General features: G+C 40.2%; 1 protein-coding gene and 2 long non-coding RNA genes across 4 annotated transcripts in view; 2 read left to right on the top strand and 1 right to left on the bottom strand.

The window, feature by feature from the left end:
* The window catches only part of LOC309664131, a 354,258-nt gene extending 332,700 nt beyond the window's left edge, over window positions 1-21,558 (top strand). Inside the window, exon 2 of the long non-coding RNA XR_014265643.1 lies at window positions 21,450-21,558. This is a non-coding gene — a long non-coding RNA (uncharacterized lncRNA). The remainder of the gene's footprint in view (window positions 1-21,449) is intronic.
* The window catches only part of SPOCK3 (SPARC (osteonectin), cwcv and kazal like domains proteoglycan 3), a 450,312-nt gene that overhangs the window by 312,121 nt on the left and 115,536 nt on the right, over window positions 1-22,655 (bottom strand). The window lies entirely within an intron of this gene.
* On the top strand, window positions 11,582-13,754 carry LOC309664134. The gene is made up of 2 exons (XR_014265645.1): window positions 11,582-12,545; window positions 12,592-13,754. It is a non-coding gene; the product is annotated as an uncharacterized lncRNA (long non-coding RNA).

Here is a 22,655-nt window from a genome sequence, read left to right as displayed (position 1 = left end):
ATGAAAGTCTGTTTTTTGAAATGTGTTCTATGCTGTGACAGCCTCATGTACATCTCACCCCATCGTGGGAGGAATGCCCAGTGTAAGAGTTAAGCCAGTACATTTCACAAAAGAGGACGTCCCCCTTAACACGTGATTTGATCCCAAGATAGAGGAAGTAAGCTCTATCTGGGCACAAAGGAATTAGCCATGAGACAACCAACTGTTTCAGCCCCCAAGGCCGCGTTTATTACTCAAGTCCCCCTCGTCTCTCCAGTGATGTCCTAGGACCCTGAGAGAATTCATTTATACCACTTTAGTGAGCCCTTTACTTCTCAGAGAGCACTTTTATGCTCCCTGACTCACCGCAGATTAAACACATAAATAAAATAAACTGCGCCAAAAGAAGTGTGCATTGGAGATTCCTCAGCTGTCTCTGAAAGTCCCTGCGCATCAAGGCGGAAATTCTTCCGCATATGTCTGTGGACTGGTTAGTTTCACACTGATATACAAAACTTACAATTCATTAATTTCAGGGAATGACATCAAGGCTGAAATTCTTCTGCATATGTATGTGGACTGGTTAGTTTCACACTGCTATACAAAACTTACAATTCATTAATTTCAGGGAATGACACAGAAGTATTTGCCTTAATAAAATAAAATAAGGACTTTCAAATATTGGGAGCCTGGGTTTTAACTATAAGAACACCAACCAACAGGAACAGAAACTGAGAAGCACAGTGGCCTGGAGCTCCACTCGCTTGCCCTGGACCAGGTTCCCAGAACTTAGCTTTCAGCATCTGTAAGAGGCAGCGTGTCTGCTGTCACTTCTGCTGCACAGGTGAGGCCAGGGAAGCAGAGAGAGATCAGCCACCCGCTGGAGGTGGAGGGGGGGAAGCCGCGAACACATGCTTAAACCCCCCGAGAACAGCACAGGCGAGCCAATGCACCCCATGGGTGGCCCACCACCTGTTTTTACAAATAAAGTTTTATTGAGACGAGGCTGCTCTGGCCCCCCCGCCAGAGCCCAGGGGAGTTGTCCTGACTGAGCCCCTGAGGCCTGCAAAGTGGGTCTTAAACTGGAAAAGACCCGGATCCCTCCTATCCTGGCCTATGATGCCCCATAAAAGAACGCGTGTAAAAAAAATACGAAAGCAGTATTTAATGGAATACCTCTCTATTTCCATTAATACAGGATAACAAATATTTTGGGTTGGGGGAAAAAAAAGGTGTTTAATGTTCTGAATCTGTGTGATTCAATCTCCAAACCTTAAAGCCTATGAATTTGCCAAGTATTTCATTTCCACTTTCTGATCATAAATATATCATGTAGCCCTGGATAATCCGCAGATGCATTTACCATATTTTCAGCACAAGAAATCAAGATGTATAATCCAGAAGCACAGAAGAATGTGATTCTAAAAGTTCTTATGATATTTTACACCAAAGAAGTGTTTTAGGCCCAGGTTGCAAACATGTGGCGACCGGATGCCTTACAATTCTGTATGACATCATGATTCTCCATTTAAAATGAAAACCGTGGGCGAATTGATGCAACCTGCTTCCAGGTTCTACAAAACTGCTTTCTAGCCCTAGAACACTGCTCAGGTTAGTAAATCAAAACTTTAGCTATTGTTTAGTCATCGGAACAAAAGAGCAGCATCCAGATTTCTATACTTATTTCACATTCTTTTGGTGTTTTTTAAAATTAATTTTTATTGGAGTTTAGTTGATTTACAATGTTGTGTTAGTTTCAGGTGTACAGCAAAGTGAATCAGTTATATATATATATATCTATAGAGCTATCTATATCTATATATATATATCTATATCTCCACTCTTTTTTAGATTCTTTTCCCATATCGGTCATTACAGAGTATTGAGTAGAGTTCCCTGTGCTATAGAGAGGTCCTTACTAGTTATCTATTTTATATATAGTAGTTGTATATGTCAATCCCAATCATTTGGTGTTTATAACAACATTATCTTAGTGTTCAAAATTCATGATTTCAAACAACTATATGAAACTAAATATTGACTGTAATTCAAGTATGTTTCATCATATCAAATGTAAATAAGTTTATATTATATACAAATATTAAATGCATACTATCAGTCTGATACAAATCATCAGCATATAAAAGTCAATGAAAATATAGTACTAGTCAAAATTTAAATACTGTGTAAAACAGATAGAAGTTACTCATCATAAATGAAAGCAAAATAGTATTTCTCTTTTTTAGAATGTGCTATGTTAATAAACAAAGGATATTCGTTGGTTCCTTACTGAGTCAAGAGTATATTTCTGTGCTTTTTTACACCTCCAGCAGCAAAAGTAAGCTCTTCAGATGCTATACTGACAGAGTGGGTGGGGGACATATTTACACACGAACTCCGATTACGTACAACTGGGTCCTTATTCATGATCAATACCTGGGAACTCCTTTCTGAATGTATCTATATTTAGACAAAAATTGAGAGCTATCTGGGTCACACTGAGATTTCAGTTTTGTGTTTAAGACAATTTTTGATTTTCCCTCATGGTTATTATTATTATAATTCTATTTCCTCATGTATAAATTGAGATCCTGATGCACAGCTATTATCTACAGTGACAGCGTTACGTTCACAGTTCACTGGTTTATAAAATCTTCGAACTAAAGTGTGCTGTGTTGTTGCCCTAGAAGTTTCACTTGGTGAGTATTATCTTCTTCCTCTTCTCTGCAGAGAGAGAAGACTTTCTGAAAGAATGATCCTTTGCTCAATTCAAAAAATTAGTAATGTATACATATTGGGGTTTGTTCCAATATTTAAGGTTTACATTTCACACTTCTTAAAACACTGAAACAACAGAACCAACACCATCAACACAGTAGTTTTTAAAAATAGCCCAGTTCCCAGAGAGCCAAAAATGAGCATTACAATCAGTAAAGGATAATGGAGAGAACAGTGGTTAAAACACAGTCTCCAGGAGCCACTTGCTTCTCTGTGCACCAGGACCAGATAAAGCAACCCCACCTCCTTTTAGGCCCAAATCTAGAGGCTTGGGACAATAAACATCCGTCTCAGAGTTCTGGAAGGTCCAGAATCTGGGCGTGGCTCAAAGGCTCTCTCATGGGCAATCAAGGTGCCAGCCGGGCTACAGTCCCTCCTAGAGGCCTCGCTGACGAAGAGCTTCCGAGTTGTCAGGCATTTTTGGTGACGTAGCAACCTTGCTCCCTTCCGGATGGGGGTTCCAGCTCCTTACCGGCTCAGCCCCTTCCCTGCCACACGGGGGTCCCCACGGGGCCGCCCTCCGCGTGAGGACGCTGCCAGGGAGCCTGGCACACAAGACGGTCTCTTTACGCTCACCCCGGGACGACACCCCATCACCACTGCACCTTTGACTTGTTCACAGCGAGTGGCTGCACCCACCCCATCCAAGCCCAGAAGCAAGACCACCAGGATGTAGGGCCCTTCGGGCCAGGTTCGAGGTGCTGGAGACCCTTCCCCTCTTAGGACACAAGAACACTTCATTTTTCCACCGTCAGGATTTTGAAGGAAAGGAATTTCAAATCTCCCCTAGTCTCTTCAATTTCAAGATTCAGTCACTTCACTGTCATGCCTGTGCGATGCAGCAGGGCCTCAGAAGGGGCAGGCTGCGGGGAGAACATTTATTTTTCCCAAACATTTCAGAACAAGCCTTTAGTAAAATACAACAAAATGAATTATTAAAAAATGAAACCAAAACAGACGTACAAACCCAAATTCATCACTACTGGAGTTAATCCATAGCAATAGAGATCAATACAAATGTTCATGTCAAACAGCTAAGAAGGCTTTTCAATGCTCAGTCCCATCTCTGTCCCTGCCCAGCACAGGCTGCGAACCACACGGAGCTTGTGCGCACCCTTGGCAGCTCTGATGGACTCGATGTGGACCAAGGTCCTCATAGGTGTGTCCCCTAAATGCCGCGTATCTAAGCTGAGGGTGTTTTCTGATAAAATGCTATGAATCCAGGGCTTCCCTGGTGGCGCAGCAGTTGAGAACCTGCCTGCCAATGCAGGGGACACGGGTTCGAGCCCTGGTCTGGGACGATCCCACATGCCGCGGAGCAACTGGGCCCGTGAGCCACAATTACTGAGCCTGCGCGTCTGGAGCCTGTGCTCCGCAACAAGAGAGGCCGCGATAGTGAGAGGCCCACGGCACCGCGATGAAGAGTGGCCCCCGCTTGCCGCATCTAGAGAAAGCCCTCGCACAGAAACGAAGACCCAACACAGCCATAAGTAAATAAATAAATAAATAAAATCTAAAAAAAAAAAGAAAAAGAAAAAAAAATGCTATGAATCCAACAATAAAAAAAATCACATCTCCAAAAGGCTGAGAACATTTCAGCCAATTTGATAGCTGGAGAAAAATTACGCTAAAGAACATTTTTCCTTATGATAAAGAGGTGAGATAAAATCAGTAACAATATTTGCATGGGATTTAGGACAAGTAACAGTTCATCCCTCCTCTCTCAGTCTGCAGTCATCAAAAAGCAGCACCTGTCAACAAATGTAGGAATAGGAAATAAATGTGTTTGCACACTAAAATTTACATTAAAATGAATTGCAGTAAAATTTTATAACATAGGGAATCCTATACAGCGCTGTGCATTTTCCAACTCTAATTATAATAAAGCACACAACATAGAAACCAATATAAAAATTATAACCTGTATGCTTGCTAACAGCCTCTTCCACAATAAGAAATCTACTAAGTTTTAAACTAGTACAGTTTATTTTCTTATGTGTCCACTAATTAATTAAGCTTATGCTCTACTACAAGACTTTTTTTTTGCATTAGGTAATCTAATAGCCAAAATATATATTTAGAAAATCAGAAAAGTGTGACTTCAGATACCAGCAACCAAAAATTAGAAATGTTTTAAAATTTATATACTTCTCTTCATAACTTAGCTTGCTACTTTTACATCCTGTTAGAACCATACCAATAAAAATAAATTTACCATAGTGATATCATGTCCACACAAAGAGACTGAAGTGGAAGTCTGACACATATATCTAAAAGTATGCATGCAATTGAGTTGATTTTTTTAATCGCGTTAAAATAAATACACCAATTGAAATAAAAACTAAAACCAGAAGTTGTACGGTTGAGGTTCACCCCCTTTATCCTATATAAAGGAAGATAGGAAATAATAAATGTACCTTAAATTTAAAAATATGATATTCTTTTGTTATTAATTTTATGATCTGAAAAGATCAGTTTTGAAAGGATAATCAATCTTTTGTAACAAGTATGAGTGTGTGTGTACATAGGTGTTCACACACATACACACCCACTTTTCACAGTTCTTTAGATTTGCACACAACCCTGCAATGCCTACTATCTTGTACTACTGTGATCTCATCCTTATAAAAAGAAAGACAAAAAACTACAGCTCAGATGAAAAGAAATGAAATTCATAAGGAAATGCACATGATGTTCTTATCAACTGCATCTTGTAGCTCAAATTACCAGAATGTTTTTAAGGAAACAAACCTCCTTTTAAAACAATCTGATGTAAAACAAGACGATATCTACATTACATGTGCTTTCAGCTGGAAAAAAAAGTAAGTCGTTTTCTACTTGTAAGTTTTAGAACCAACAATTCTGCTTCCTTTTTCTTTCTCCTGAATACACCAAAAAAGGAACAAATTATTTAATGGCTCAATGCTAACGTTTAGCCTGTGGTATCCAGTTTTACTGGTGCTCTGGGCTCCTCATTGGTACTTTAATAAGGGCAAACGTTAAGTAAGTTTTGAATATTATGGAATAAAAGATTAGTGTTAGTACCCATTATATTACATATGCTTGATTTCATTTTGTATTGCACTTGGTTATTGCAGGTGAGCCATGTACAGAAGGAGGACAAGGAGAAAAGGATGAGGGGGGAGCAGCAAGGGGGGAGGGAGGGGGAGTTTCACAAATGTTCATTCAGAAGCTTTGAGGGGCCAGGTACAGGGGAGGCTCCGGCCGCTGGAAGGTGAAATACGCAGACGCAGCCTCTGTTCTCCCGTAATTTAGTCCGGCGGTCCCCAGACTTTTTGGCACCAGGGACAGGGTTTCGTGGAAGACAGTTTTTCCACGGACCGGGGCAGGGGGCGGTTCAGGCAGTAATGCAGGCGATGGGGAGCGATGAGGGGCAGCAGATGAAGCTTCCCTCGCCCGCCGCTCACCTCCTGCTGTGCGGCCCAGTTCCTAACAGGCCACGAACCGGTGCTGGTCCACAGCCCGGGGTTTGGGGACCCCTGACTTAGTCTATAAAGAGGTCATCATGGTGGCAACATAATGTAGCCACATACAAAGTGTTAAGTCTGCCTCAGCCTCACAGGGTCAGGGTCAGAGGACATAGAACAAGAACTGTAGCTTCAAAATCCACAAGAACAGTCATTTCCCGTAGAAGCAAATGGAAAGGCATGCGGGTGGGAGAAAGCACGGAGAAGTCTGAAGACCACAAGTAGTTCAGGGTAGGGATCGTAAGTTGCGTGTGCGTGTGTGTGTGTGTGTGGTGTGTCTGTGTGTGTGTGGTGTGTCTGGTGTCTGGGTGTGTCTGGTGTGTCTGGTACGTGTGTGTGTGTGCTTGTGTGTGAGTGTGTACGTGTAGGAGGACAGGTCTGTCAGGAAGGAGTGGCGATGGGCTGGGGGGTTTCAGGACAGTCGAGGCGTCCAGGTAGACACACAAAGGCTAACTCATCATAACCAGAATTGCTGCTACAAGATATATTTGTCCTTTCCTTCCAGATTCCAAGTTGGTCTAAATGTTCTAAGGTTGCCATGTGGCCCCTAGAAAAATCATGACGTTGGTGTATTTGTACGAGTCCTTAATACCTACACAAGAGTCCAGAATCAGGGACTAGTAACAACAATAATAACCACCACCTCTAACGTAGTGTCTTTGTACAGCATCACTCTTTAAACACTGGAATCAGCCTGGGAGGAAAGGCTGACTGACGAGGTCCCACGGCCAGGACTACCAGACACAAGACCCAAACCCAAACCACCCGTGGCTGTAGGCCATTCTCTTCACCACTTTTCTCATGCTTCACTTTTCTAATTCTTCATTTTATTAGTTAATTTCCAAGTGTTAATAGCACTTTTGCTATGCAAAATAATTTAAGAATTCCAACCTAAATTATTTTTGCTCACTGATTACCTAGCAAATATTTATCATCTATTGTGCTCCAGTTCTAAGCAAGAAACTAAAATCAGTGAATAAGATAAAGGGTCCTGTCTCCCTGGAGCACAGAGTCTGACTCTGGGTCTATGTCACAACACGGTTCTAAATACTATTTATAGGTAAGAGAGGTCCTATGATCATCAGGAAGATCCCTTTTGTTTTTCCAAATTCATTCCATTTTGATACTTACATTTTATTCTTTGCTTCTCAAAATGGCATTTGAGCAAATGCAAAAAAAAAAAAAATCTACCCTAGCATTCATAAGAGTATATGTGCAGAAATCTTAGATGCAAGCTCAGAATACTGTCAAATACAAAGATGAAACAGCTGTGAATGTCTGAAGCACATTTTAAAAACACAGAACTAAACCTTGTAGCTTTCTTCTCATATGCTAGTTTTCAAAAGTTGCAAAACTATTAATGACTTTTTAAAGCTTCCCACAAAATTGTTTTGTCAGTATCCATTCATGAGGAACGTCCTATATCCCTTGATAGAACCTAATTTATGCTCCTTGCTGTGTTTTCTTTGAACTATCTTGGATTTAATTATCTGGAATAAACTGTTCCTCTTGACAAGAAATACTGTTTCTTGGGCTTATTCCACATCTAAAGAAATTTAGAAGCAAGATCCAATAGAGAGGGAGAAATCTTTATAGACTAAACCTACCAAGAAAATAAATGTCCAAGGAGCATGATGAAAAGATCCATTTCCTTAGTTTTAATCAGTGATTAGATGCACATAAGACAAAAAATCAAACGCAGTAGCCAATTTCTCCGTGAATGTGTGATTAATATCGCCAGTCAATGGAATCTTGTTAGCAGTTCAAAGTGTTGTTAATTACAGTCCAGGGGAAAGCAAATTCAGTATCAAACACTTTTAGGCAAAAGTAAATGGGATTTTAGGGTGCTGGCAATGGTAATGTGTCTGGAGCTGTGCTAAGCTATTTCATACATTATTAGCAGAGCTGTTTATGGACCTGCTGATACGATATTTAAAATGTATGCTGATGTAGGTATTAAATTAGATCAGAATTGTGTTTACCAGTTTTGGGTGGGAGGCCATATATGCTACAAAGATAAAAGGATTTAGACAGTTGAAAAACCAGCAAGTAAAGTTAAAAATCCCTGTAATGAACTCAAGAGCCTCTGCTGTCTGGGGGAGCAGGTAAGGTCTTGCAAACCCATTGATGGCGAATTTTCCTTTTACCAGGGATCTCTGCTCCTGCCATTTTCCACACGCGGCTATTACTAACGGTCTCCACCCTCAGATATAGCTATATTTGTCCCCAAAGTCAGCTTCCTAATCTGTAGGGCTTTTCACATCCTCAAACAGGGGAAGTGCGGTTTCCCACCGCACAGTCCCCACCTGCGATCTGCTGCACCAGAACTGAGGGAGCGAGTGGTAGGTGACACTGGGACGGCCACCTGCACATGAGTGTCTGGTGTTCCCAGCAATCTGTCGCTTGGATCGATCAGCTCTCTGTCTACGTTGCCAGCATTCCCTGAGGGCAAGCAGACCAGCATCCCTGAGAAGCAGTTACAGGAAGGTAGAGTAGCCCGGGATTCTCAGCCACAGGGTGAGCTTTTCTCCCAGCCCTGCCCAGGAGGGAAGTAGAAAGGACAAAGAGGACCTTGTAAGCCATCTTAGGAATGCAGGGTCCCCGAGAAGTGCAAGCAGAGTGCTTGGACACCCCAGGCAGCCGGAGGGGAGTGGCTTCAGCTGAGACCCAGGAGAGTACGAGAAGGGACAGAAAGCCATCATGAGCCGTGAAGGGCGCCTCAGCTTCGGGGAGTGAAGCCCGAATCTCCCTCCTCCTGCCCGACCCTGAAGGCGGGCTGTGACGACCTCACGCTGGAAGGAGTCCTTGCCTCGCCGCGACTCTGCCAGCTTCTCCTCCTGCTTGGTGGTGACGCCCTGCACCCGTGGCAAGGCTTCTCTGAAGCTCATCCTGCAAATCTCTGTTCCCACTACTGTGCTGGCTCTTGAGGCAACGCGGAATGGCAGACAGTGCAGAAATACTACAGACATGGACACGGGGAAAGCTCTAGCTCTACCGTCAACTGGTGAAGGACCGTGAAAAAGCTACACACTTTTGGCTTCAAATTCTTCAACTGAAAAACTCTGGATAAAACCACCTTTACTGGGAACCTGAAAATGCAATTTATAGCATTTAATGAGCCCTCAAATAAATAAAGCGTTGCTGCCTTCTTCTTCCAAATAATGTTAGTTAACTACTATCAGAACTTCCTGTTGATACGTTCATTCCTTCAATTCCTGGCTCACTCACTCATCCACGTAACTGCACTCGGTATATTAATGCAAAAGATGTCAACGTAGAGTTACTGTGGAAGAAAGACAACATTAATCTACCAAAGAGACCCACCCCCGACATCAAACTTTGAAAAGGGCAGAAAAGTCCTTTCACAGCAAGATCACGTTCTGGCGATTAGATCTCCCTCTCTGAATGGGAACCGTGCAGAGATCTAAGCTCTTGTAGCAGAAGCAGCAGGACAGAGAAAGAGCCCAGGGGCCGGCGGGGAGCAAGGCTATGGCTGAGACCAGGCGTGAAGGAGAGAAGACACGGCGGGGCTCCAGAGCAGGCTGAGGCCTCACTGGGAGCCGGGAGGGGACAGGGACACTGGCCAGTGCCAGCCCCCACCTTCCTAATGACAGTGTGCAGGGGCTTTCCTTCCTCCCACCCCACCATGTGCCCCCCCTCATCCACAACTGCATCCTCACGAAGCCGACAGGTAAATCCTCCGGGTGGAAATTCACTTTAAAGCACTTGGTAGGCAGAGCTTGGACGCAGGTGCATAACTTAACTGTGTCTAAAGCCTGGAGGTGACCCGGCAGCAGCTGAGGTGCCCGAAACAGGAATCGACATTGTAGGGCCAGCTACGGAGTGATCGCAACCTTGCTGTGAAAACCTACAGGCGATTTTCATTACTTGGCATCAGACGTGCACACGTAGGAGAGAAAGTGCAGGGGCCCCAAAGCCCTGGTGAGGTCCGCCTGGGTGGTGTCATCTCTCTTCATAGACACGCCGCTCCGCGTGACCAGAAGCCTGGCCGATCTCGCCTTTTCAGCGGAATCCTGGAAACACCAGCCCCCGGGCCACAGAAGGTCCGCTGCCTGGTTGGTAAATACAGGTGTGTTGGCGCCCAGCTCATTCCATACGTATTGTCTTATGGCTTCTTTGGGGACTTCAACACCGGAGCTCGGTAGTCGTGACAGAGACCCCAGCCCAGAAAACCGAGCACATCTGGCCCTTTACAGAAAGTTTTCTGAGCTCTGCTTTACGTCACCGTCCCCGCAGCAGGAACCACTCCTGCAGGGATCATGTCAGACTCTGAGGTTTCCAAGCACATGGAGCAGCTGCGTGACCGCGTCGGTGCCTGTTTACTAAAACGGCTGCGGTGAATTCGGCCTCAGACTTTCTGGTTCTCACCTCTTGGTGAGGTTGGGGGAGCAGGAGCCCGCGGCCCCCACTGCCCTAGAAGGAGTTCCTAACAGCGGTAACACCAATCCCCACACAGGATCAAGTCTGCAGGGGGTTGGCTCCAGAAAGAAAAAGAAAGGAAGGGAGGGAGGGAGGGAGGAGGAGAGGGAGGAGGGGAGGGAGTGAAGAAGGGAGGGAGGGAGGGAGGGAAGAAGGAAGAGAGGGAAGAAGGGAGGGAGGGGGGAAGAAGAGAGGGAGGGATGGGGGGAAGAAGGAAGTGAGGGAGGGAGGGAGGGAAGAACAGAGGGAAAGAAAAGGCCGTCCTGACATCCAGACCTAGCTGACCCTGAGCTCGGGCCCACAGCCCGGCACGCTCCTCTGACTCAGAGCAAAGCCAGGTCACGCTGTGGGACGCTGACAATCGCACACACATCCACTTCAAGCGCAGTCACTGTACAAACTACAGAATGCCCAGTCCCTCCTCTCCTGCTGAATGAATGACCGCAGCTGTGCCCTCCCTGGAGACGAGCCTCCCTGAAAATAAGATCTGATGAGACAGACGACCCCAGAACCACCCCACTTTCCGACAACAGCCAACCCCAAACGAACCTCACTGCCGTTGACCCTCCCTAAGGTACCAAAGGCAGACCCTGACCAGCGTCTCGGCAACACCCCCTTCTGAGGCCCCCTTGGTCCCCATGGCATGTGGCCTCCCCCCTCCTGTGATGGCCAGTAAGCCACCCTTTTCCTCTGGCGGTGCTCCTGGTGGGGCCGGCGGGGCCCACTGGCCGCGGATTCCCAGGGGTCTCTGTGCACAGGCGCCACGGACTTTGGAAGCAGGAGGCCACCATCTGTTCAGACTGCAACGCTGCCCTTCAGCAGGGGTGCCCGCCGTGCGCTCACGTGCGCGGCGGGATTAGCATGAAACTATCTGGCGGGATTAGCATGAAACTATCTGGTCGAAAGGCTCGGGTCCAGCTGCGCTCCATCATTCAGCAGAGAGTTACTGATTCTGCTTGGATGGCAAGTACAGCCATTAATTAAGTGAACCTTAATATTCATTTAGAAGGATAGAGATAACAAAAGAGGGCAATAGAAATTTATACAAATTCTTGGTTTCCTTTGTTCATATTGCCTGAATATCAGTTATATCACTGGGGTCCCAGAAGTTCATTTCTTTCACTGCAGAGCATTTAAGTCTAAATTATACTATTTAAGCCTATATTATATTTTTCAGGAAAAATCACTAAACATTAAGTAAAGACACATCACCTGGGTTAGGCTACATGACAGTTCTACTTATAGGAAACGTCTATAACTTGGGTGATGATTTAATGGTTTTAGAGATCCCTCCAAGGATGGAGAACAAATCTCCAGAAAGTGATGTCTGGAACTTAGGAAGATTATCACAGAATGATCACTGGGTTCAAGTTCCATGATTTATGAGAATATATGTGCAGCTAATACACTTGGATGAGAACTCGTGACAGTAGGTTTCCCGGTGTTCAGTTACATATTTAAAAGCTGTTAAAAGATACAGGTAAGATTTTTCTGAATACGCCGGAAACTACCATCTCTGTAAGCCTCAAAATGGGAAAGAAAAATAATAGCACTGGTTGTACCATAAAAAATGACTGCATGTTTTTCTTCCCCTACCATTTTTCCTCCCTTTTAATTTTCAGTTTCTGTGTAATATTTTCCTCTTTTTTTTTTTTGAATTTTTGAATTTTATTTTATTTTTTTATACAGCAGGTTCTTATTAGTTATCCATTTTATACATATTAGTGTATATATGTCAATCCCAATCTCCCAATTTATCGAAGCAAAGCAGAACTTATATATTTTTTCATTACACAATCCACATCTCATTATGATATAGATATTTATGGCAAATGCATCACGACATGTTACATACTATAGGCGCTTAATGATAAACATTCATTGTTGGGATAAACAAACTACCCAGGTTACAATGACGATGCAGAAGAAATGGACAGAATAGGGTACCTAGCCTACTAGGATATTAGGATGTATTTAAATTCTCCTTGGAAACTTTATTTTTACATTTCTTCACTACCATAGTTAGGTGATTATTCTCTTTAACTTACTTTATCCATCCTTCAACAAATACAATAAAAGCCTAAAATTAATACCGAGCTCATTGATTTCAACAGCTTCTGAAAGACCATGGTAAACACCTCGCCAGAACAGTGCCTCAGGAGAATTCACTTTCAGGCCCCATCTTGTTATTACAAAATGAGTCACATATTAACACATCAGAGTTTCATTTAAGACTCATTTACTGAAGTGAGACAAATACTCTCCAATTATGAAGATCAACAGGTCGGACATAACAGAGGTTAAAACAAAAGAATACTGTAGTGGAAGTTGGAACTGATTTTATTTCTGCCCTCCTTTTATGCATGAAGAAGACGAAACAGAGCTGGCTCTGGAATCAGATCACTCCCAACACTGTTATGAGTTCCATCAACCGTGATGGGCTCTGCAACTTCCAAAGGTACCTTACATTTTCTGATTTGTTATGCTTGCCACTGTTAAGTGGGAATAACACCAATTCTCATTTGACAATCTATTGTCTCTCATTCTGCCATGCCTTAAGGAACTGTCACCGTTTCCCCTGTTTCAGGGGGGAGGCACCCACTTTGCCCTGTGAGTCACCAGCCGTGTCGCATACACACCTAACTTACTCTGCGAAAAGCTCCTTAAGATCAACAACTAGTTCTCATTCTTTTACAACCTCTACATTCCCGAGCACAATGTCATACACAAGACAGGTGATTAGAAATATTTGATCACTACATTAATAAATGATATAACAAACGCAAAGTATTTCAGGTATGGCTTTTTTAAAAAAAAACCTCAGAAATTGATACATATTGTTATTATGGGTGCTTAATGACAAAAATTCGTTGCTGAAATAAACTACTCAGATTACAATGATGATGCAGAAAGGACAGAATATATTTGGCCTAACTGGATATATAGGTATATAGATAAGAAAGATACCTAGATACAGGTACCTCATTTCCCTGCACATCATTTATTACTTACCTAACCCTTACTCTGACCAGGTGGTACATGAAGTAACTTAAAATTTTAACTCATTTAATAATCATAGCAAACCTAGGAGGTATAGGTGTCACTATAATTTCTTTTTATAAATGAGAAAATTGCAACATAGCGATTGAATAAATAATATGCCCAAGATCACAGAGCTTGTAAATTTCAGAGCCAGAATTCAAATTGACAGAGGTGCTTCAGCATCTGCTTTCCTAACCATTATATTATGATGCAATACTTCAATAAAATGTGTCCCCACTACCCTCTCGAAATACAGAGCGTAATTCTTCCAAGAATTGTGATAAATATATTAAAGTTACAGTAAGAGCCACTGATAGGAAATGTACTTTCTTTTAGTACTAGTGAAAACAGCATGTGCTTCATCCACACCTGAGGTGCTTAAACAAATCTTCCAAACTTTCATCACTAGATCAAGGTCAGGGACCCTTCAGGCTCCTGCAGAACTGCTCCCTGGCAGTGTGTGTTATCTGACATGGTTCCTGGAGTTACCAGCCTTATCAAGTTATGATACATAAAGTCAACACCGTTACTGACATGGGGTTACTTCATGTTCTCATGTTCCATTTACTTTCCCATACTAGGGAGCCAAGATGGCCTTTCATTCTGGAACAGATTGCTACAGAACATCGCTTATTTATAACTGCAATAAAAGCTTGATGTTTTTTGCTATCACCACTCTGCTTAATAAAATCAGTGATGTGAATATAGGGTCTTTTTTTTTTGCTGCTGGATTTTTATGGAACCAGAAGAAGATGGTACTAGACCAACAAAAATTGATCGCATGTACCACTAACCCACAGATTCTAAGGGAATGTTTGAATGGTGTCATTCAGAAAGAAGCAAATTATTCCAGAAGGAATATTACAAAGGCAAAGGAAAAGATGACTGTTTTCTTAATTTCCCCTGAGGATGACATATAACTAGTACCATTCTAGATGTCTAGTAGAAAAAGTACATAATGGATGCCTTAAAGCGTTTGCAAACTTCAAGTGCAGTGGAATTCTCTGGAGGACTTGTTGTAACATGAACTTCTGGGACCAACCGTCAAGGTTCAGATCAAGCTGGTCTGGGGCGCAGCCTGAGAAGCTGCATTTCTTACAAATTCCCAGGTGCTTGTCACTGCTGGATGGGGTCTCACTTTGAGAATCATTGCTTTAGGGTTTTAGAGCTTAATCTTATCTTGGAACTTGGTGGGAAAAAGGCCACCAGGCTTTAATAACTTTCTCTTTCCAAATGTAGAGGAAATGTAGACTGTCTTGCAAATAAGCCCTATGAAATATTTATATCCTCTGAATGAATCATTTGTATTTTTCAGGTCAATTCAGGCAATATAACTCTTCATACTTTTAAAAAATTCATTTTATGGTAGCTATGAACTACTTTGATGATGTATCAGACCTTCACAGCTCTTGCAACTGTATTAAACAGGTTAAAAATATTAGGTTTATTTTTGGTCATTTAAGTATATTCCTATACACTAAGTATGTATGTTAATTAATTGTCCTCAATAATTTAATAATTCATTTAACAAATGTGCATTGACCAATACTTAGTTATTAGATGCTGTTGTTACATGACTGAAAAAATAAACAAACCTTCTCACAAGTCAATTACTTTAAAGATTAAAAATCAATTGGAAATATAATATTTGAAAGAGTGTAACTGATAAAAAGAAAAAAGAAAACCACAGAAAGGGAATAAGAAATGTCTGGAATGTTGCAATTTCAGACAGGACCTCCTGGGAACACTTTCCAAAGAAAGTGACATGAGTCACTCGTGAATTTCATCTTACTTTGTTAGTTTTCCAATATTTATTTTTTCCTGATTTTTAATAATATTAATTTAGTTTTTTTAGTTTTGGTTTTGTTTTGTTTGTTTCCTAATTCCTTTAACCCTTGCACTGATAGAGAAGCTATAAATTGGTTTACCACTTGATTGGTTACTTTTGAAAGTTTACATGCCTTTTAACCAAATCTAAAGTTGAAATCCTGGCAGCTTCAGCCCAAAATATTTAACTCTGCTCATCCAGTAGACACTATTTGGGAATTTTTCAAATCACAAAATCAGAAAAATTTAAGTTAAAAAAATTTTCATTTTTATAAATTAAAAAAAAATCAAACCAGAATTTTAATTTTTGTCCGTTTTACTGACAATTTATATGCATGATATTGACTTGTCTAAGTGTACAGATCACTGAGTGTGGTCGAGTGTATTCACTGAGTGTGATGTAAACACCAGCGCAATCAACGTTCCATCACGTGAAAACAGTTCTCTCCCGAACGTTATTTAAATGAAATCACAAAGTATGTGAACTTTCAATTCTGGCTTCTGTCCCTCAGCACAACACTTTCAGGCTTCATCCACTATGTTGTACGTGTCAGTAGATACTTTTTAAAAACTGATGAGTAATAGTCCATTGTGTGTATGGACCACAACTTATATATCCATCCAGCGTGTGAAGGACATCTGGGTAGCTTTCAATTTGGGATAGTGATCAATAAAACTGCTATGCACATTTACAACATGTTTTTGTGTGGATGTCAGTCTTTATTTCTCCAGGATAAAAACTTAAGAGTAGGATTCCTGAGTCAAATGATGAGTGTAGGTTCAACTTTAAAAGAAAGCCCCCGATTGTTTTCCATGTTGGTTGTACCATTTTACATTCCTGTTCTGCCCTCGTCAGCACTTGGCTTTGTCATTGTTTTCTTTGCTGCTCTAATAACACGTAGTGGTGTTTCATTTTAGTTTTAATCTGCTTTTCCATAATGACTAACAATGCTGATCAACTTTCACGTAATTATTTGCCATCCAGATCGCCTCTCTGATGAATATATATGTTTTCTCACATAATATTTTAAAGTTCTGAGGCAATACAAACAGATACAGATATTTAAAAGGCATTTGACTAACCAATTTTATGTTACAAGTGCAATCAAGTGTTTTAAAATCCAAAAGTAATGGCCCAATAATTAATACTACATTGTTCTGACAAATAATTCAGATCTAAATAATGAAAAGCATTAAAGTAAAAATGAGAATATATATCAGAGATCAGAAAACACTACCTTTAGAACTTCCACAACTAATCAAACTCAGCCAGTTATAACCACATAAAAATGCTTCAGACTACTACCACCATGTACTCAGCTAAACACTTACAAGAATTAAATAGGACAGTTAAAACATCACGTGTTTCAAGCATTTCACACTTAAACTGCTACATTCTGTCCCCTAAGGACTGGTCCTGGAAGCCTCTCTGACCTCATTTTGCCTCAGACACCAAATAAAAAACTGTATTCCACTAACATTAAATAATTTTGAAATGTTTAAATACCAACATAATATCACACACACAAAAAAAAAACCACTAGATTACTGGCAGTGAGCTGATTACAAGCACTAATTAAATAGTAAAATATTATTTCATAATCAAATACTAAATGTCTATAAGATGAGAGATTTGAAAGACTGGCATGGAATTTGTATGCCACTGTGAATTATACATTAATAATTATGTGACAATGTTACATCACCTCTCAGAGCTTGATTTCTTCATTTGCAAAATGTTGATACCAAATTCTATCTCCCACAGTTATCTAAAATGTAAAGTCAGGGACTTCCCTGGTGGTCCAGTGGTTGAGAATCCAGGGGATGCAGATCCAATCCCTGCTCGGGGAACTAAGATCCCACATGCCGTGGGGCAACTAAGCCCGTGCGCTGCAGCTGCTGAGACTGCAGGCCACAACTAGAGAGAAGCCCGCACGCTCTAGAGTCTGTGTGCCACAACTAGAAAGCCTGTGTGCTGCACCTACTGAGCCCTCACGCTCTGGAGCCTGCACATCACAACTAGACAGAAGCCTGTGTGCCACAACGAAAGATTCCGCGTGCCGAAACTAAGACCTGACACAGCCAAATAAATAAATAAATAAATATATTTTTTAAAATAAATAAAATATAAAGCCACTCTCTAGACTAAATATTGATACTTAAATATTAATACTATATCTCTTCATGTATTATTAAAAACATGAAATTCATATCCCTTACTAGAATGTAATTTTGTTTAATATAGTGGAAACGCATATTTGTAAGTTACGTGCACTGCTGCCATCAGAAACAAATGTGCATTCTCATGAATTATAGAGAATAACATAAAAGCTCTAATTTTTATGGACAAATAATAATGAAATCCTTAAGAATAAAGAAAGTGAACGTTTTCCATCTACCCATCTCTCCCTACCCATTTTCTAATTCCTTATGTTCTATGGAGTAACAATTTCTAACCTCAGGTTTTGCTGAATAACACCCAAAATGAAATTGTATAAGTTTTTCCCTCTATCATTAGATAGAGGTAAACATGGTAAAACAGCAAAAGAATGGATTCAAAGAACAAAAAAACAGAAAGAGCAAGAGAGAGAAGGAGAAATAAAAAAGAAGAAATTTTTCTACAAAACTTAGTGAGAATGTTTAGAAATCTGACCTCAGCCTATTACATTAAACATTTACTGAACACCAATTATGTGCCGTGGACTTTGATAGTAACAGGAATTCACATCCCCAAACCCAGACATAATCACAAGAAGACTAGACAGTTTGAGGGGCTTTGCTTCCATAGAAGATCCAGTTGATGGATAAACTATAAGAAACGTGCTCGTAAATGTATTACTGAACTTGTGAGAAATACCAAAGGCAAATAAACACACACACACACACACACACACACACACACACACACAATATTAAATTAATATGCTTCAGGAAACTCAGGATTTGGGCTACTTTGGAAGAAATGACATATATCTGGAACCTAGAAATTCAGGACTTTTAACTACTAAGGGGAACAGTACTCTAAACCCTGTGTTTACATTCATCGGAGTAGCTGAATCAGAGACACTAAAAAAAAAAAGAAAAAGCCAAGATACTTAAAATGAGTATTCATATATAATAAAAGATGGAGCTATAAAAATTCACTTGCAGGCAAAAATAACTAATAAAAAATCCTATTTATGAAAAAGAAATTTTACAACAGCAATAGCAATTCTGTCGGCTGGAATCTGTGACCACAGACTTGCTCTCACCCGAGGCCCATGTGTTAACACACAGGACAGACACTTTCTAGCAGCCCCTAAACTGTGATGGTCGGTTCAAGCAGACTCAGTTGGAGAGTGAATCCATAGCAAACTCCAACCTTCGTTAAGGTAAAAGCATAACCAATGTAAATGCTTCAGTTTCCAAAGACTAAGTCTAACAAATTCATATTTAAAGAACCAAACATGAAGAAACAAGCCAGCATGAACAAGATGACAAGAACACAAAATTAATAACAAACAATAGAGCTTAAGTCTTCAGACCCAAATTTCATACTGGATTATAAGATTAATAATATGAAAAGTCTATATATTAAAGATATAAAGATAAATATATAAAAAAGCAAGCAGCATAACACAACATTGTAAATCAATACTTCACTAAAAAGAAAAGCAAGCAACATAGGGCTATGGTAAAAATAGAGATAGATTAGAAAAAGCAACAGTTTCTGAAAGTAAGTTAAATAATTATAAACATTAAAATCTAATGGAATATGTTACATGACTGAATAGACACACTTAAAGAGAGAATCAGTAAACTAGAAGTCACTGAGACAGCTCAGAAGATGGATAAGTATATAATATTTATGGATAAGAAGATACAATGACTTTGAGAAAGATATCATTTCTTACCAAACTGATAGTCCAAGGAAATTCTAATTAAAGCCCCAACATGTTTATTGATGAAATCTGATAGTTTGATACCACAAATGGAAGTAGAATAATCAAGAATATCTAAGAACAAAGTGAGGACGATTTGTCTTGTAGAGTATCAGTATTTGTTATAAAGACTTATAAACACAGTAATTAAGTAGTTTGAAGTTGATGTGAATAGACAGCTGGCAGAGATTAGAGAGCCCAGAACATAGGCAGGTGTAGAAAGAAACTTCACATAAAACAGGGTGTTCTTTGAAGACTGCTTCCAATGCATTATGTTTTTTTTAATTTTTAAAAAATTTTTATTGGAGTATAGTTGATTTACAAAGTTGTGTTAGTTTCAGGTGTACAGCAAAGTGAATCAGTTATACATATACATATATCCCTCTTTTTTTTAATTCTTTTCCCATTTACGTCATTACAGAGTACTGAGTAGAATTCCCTGTGCTACACAGTAGGCCCTTATTAGTTATCTATTTTATATATAGTAGCATATATATGTCAATCCCAATCTCCCAATTTATCCCTCCCCCTGCTTTCCCCCGTGGTAACCATAAGTTTGTTTTATACATCTGTGACTTAAATTGCAGCAAGATCTTTTTTGATCCACCTCCTAGAGTAATGAGAATAAAAACAAAAAGAAACAAATAGGATCTAATTAAACTTAAAAGCTTTTGTACAGCAAGGGAAACCATAAACAAAACAAAAAGACAATCTCAGAATGGGAGAAAATATTTGCAAACAAAGCAACTGACAAGGAATTAATCTCCAAAATCTATAAACAGCTCATGCAACTCAATATAAAAAAAAGAAAAACCCCACCAAAAAATGGGCAGAAGATCTAAATAGACATTTCTCCAAAGAAGACATACAGAGGGCCAAAAACCACATGAAAATATGTTCAACATCACTAATTATTAGAGAAATGCAAATCAAAAGTACAATGAGGTATCACCTCACACCAGTCAGAATGGCCATCATCAAAACAATCTACAAACAATAAATGCTGGAGAGTGTGTGGAGAAAAGGGAACCCTCCTACACTGTTGGTAGGAATGTAAATTGGTATAGCCACTATGGAGAACAGTATGCACGTTCCTTAAACAACTAAAAATAGAGTTACCATATGACCCAGCAATCCCACTCCTGGACATATACCTGGAGAAAACCATAATTTGAAAAGATAATACATCCACCCTAATGTTCACTGCAGCACTATTTACAATAGCCAAGACATGGAAACAACCTAAATGTCCACCAACAGAGGAATGGATAAAGAAGATTTGGTACATATATACAATGGAATATTACCCCGTCATAAAAAAGAAAGAAATAATGCCTTTTGCAGCAACATGGATGGACCTAGAGACTGTCATACTGAGTGAATTAAGCCAGACAGAGAAAGACAAATATCATATGCTATCACTTACATGTGGAATCCAATGCATTATTCCACGAACGGTCTGAAACAACAGGTCATCCACAAAGAAATGAAAGAAGCTGGATCACGATCTCATACTTTATATACACAAAAATACTGTCTAAATTTTAAAATTTAAAGCAGATTATTGAAAATTTTGTCCTGCATTTAGAAGAATATCAGCATCACTTCAAAACTGGGCAGGATATATTTATTAAGAAACAAGGAGTTCTTTCCAAGAGGAGATATTAATTTAAACACACTAAAATTCAAAACTTATGTCGTCAAAGCCACCCATTAATACAAGTTTAAAAAAAAAAGCAGTAGGGAGCAAGAGAAGTTATTTGCAACATATAAAATCAACAAAAAAAGATATCCAGGGGCTTCCCTGGTGGCGCAGTGGTTGAGAATCTGCCTGCCAATGCAGGGGACACAGGTTCGAGCCCTGGTCTGGGAAGATCCCACATGCCGCAGAGCAACTGGGCCCTTGAGCCACAACTACTGAGCCTGCGCGTCTGGAGCCCGTGCTCCGCAACAAGAGAGGCCGTGATAGTGAGAGGCCAGCGCACCGCGATGAAGAGTGGCCCCCACTTGCCACAACTAGAGAAAGCCCTCTCACAGAAACGAAGACCCAACACAGCCAAAAATAAATAAATAAATAAATAAAATTTAAAAAAACAAAAAAGTTATCCAGAATTTTTTAAAGTGGCAACTGAACAACAACAACAACAGCAAAAACAGGTGACCTGACAGAAAATAAGTCAGCTTCATACAAACGGGCACTTGGAGGAGCAGAAAGCACCAATGGCCAAAATTTATCAAAAGAAAAAGGTCTCAAAATTATTCAGTCAGGAAAAAACAAATGCCAACCACATGGGATACCATTTGAAGTCCAATACACTGGCTTTTATTTGTTTCTTTCACATTGAGAATTCCAAGCATTGGTGTGGACGTAGACTCATAACTCAGGACCACGTGCACTGTCACTTTTCTGCGTGTGATGATCTGCTCGTTCCCTGACACAGCAGCTCCGCTACCAGAGGTCCACCTACAAGGATACACGGTCCCCAATATCACAGTTTGCAGAAGCAGGAAAACAGAACCCAAGTGTGTCCACCGACAGAGGAAGGGATGTGTGTATGTGTATATATATTTTTTGCCATTTATTATCATTGGTGTATAGGATTTAAGTGAATGAATACTGCATATCATCACAGTATAGAATGCTATAAATTATAGTAATATATTTATTCACTGGAATTATATATATATACACAGATATATTATGTATCTGTAATATATTTATTCACTCGAATTAAATGTCTGTTATAGGTGAATCTCAAAATCAGTGCTGAGTAACAAAAGCACGTCATGGAACAACATATACAACATGATGACATGTATATAAAAATAGAAAAGAAAATAAGATGAATGGGAGATAAACATGTGTAGTAAACTGGAATGAAAAATCACAGACTAAGAATGACAAAATTCAGATTGGATGTTACCCTCGTGTGGTGCAGAAAAAGAATTCAACTGGAAAACTGTGGATTTTAGGAGTATTAACAATATCTCATTTCTTAATCTGCTTGTGCTTACATTTGTATTTTTTGTTAGTTTTACACTGTGTATACATTATTTTACCTTGGTTATATGAAATAACTCACAAAAGATTCTGTTAATCGGTCATCTATGAAAGGATGACTAAACAGAAGCTGCAGGCAGTTAGGGAATATTAACTTCAATATATCAAAGTCACATGTTT

Source organism: Balaenoptera physalus (genome assembly GCF_965194825.1).
Source record: "Balaenoptera physalus genome assembly, chromosome: 7".
NCBI lineage: Eukaryota > Metazoa > Chordata > Mammalia > Artiodactyla > Balaenopteridae > Balaenoptera > Balaenoptera physalus.
The sequence above is the reverse complement of the archived record's forward strand: the minus strand, read 5'-3'. Positions and strand labels throughout refer to the sequence as shown.